The sequence below is a fragment of the Phalaenopsis equestris genome, unplaced genomic scaffold (genome assembly GCF_001263595.1).
Source record: "Phalaenopsis equestris unplaced genomic scaffold, ASM126359v1 Scaffold000428, whole genome shotgun sequence".
In the NCBI taxonomy this organism is placed as follows: domain Eukaryota; kingdom Viridiplantae; phylum Streptophyta; class Magnoliopsida; order Asparagales; family Orchidaceae; genus Phalaenopsis; species Phalaenopsis equestris.
In genome coordinates this window covers 3701891-3702195 of record NW_018164869.1, presented here as the reverse complement: position 1 = coordinate 3702195, position 305 = coordinate 3701891, and positions in this window count along the sequence as shown.

Genomic DNA, 305 nt, shown 5'->3' with positions numbered 1-305 from the left:
TTAACACCAATTTTTTTTTTTTTTTTACATTTATACCTCCCAAATTCTTCATCACATAAAAATATTATTATTATAATTTTCAAAAAGCAAAATACAACTACTTATGCATAAATAAGATGATATATATATATGGTGCTAGACCTTCAGGTCAGAGGCTTGATCCTAAGTTTTCAGCATATCGGGCGGGCTTCTCGAGTTTTTAGCATTCCAAGCAAGCTCTTAGACCTAATAGGAGCTCGATCAAAGGGGTTGATCGACTGTTTCCGATTACCAATCAATCTTTTAATATATATATATATATATAT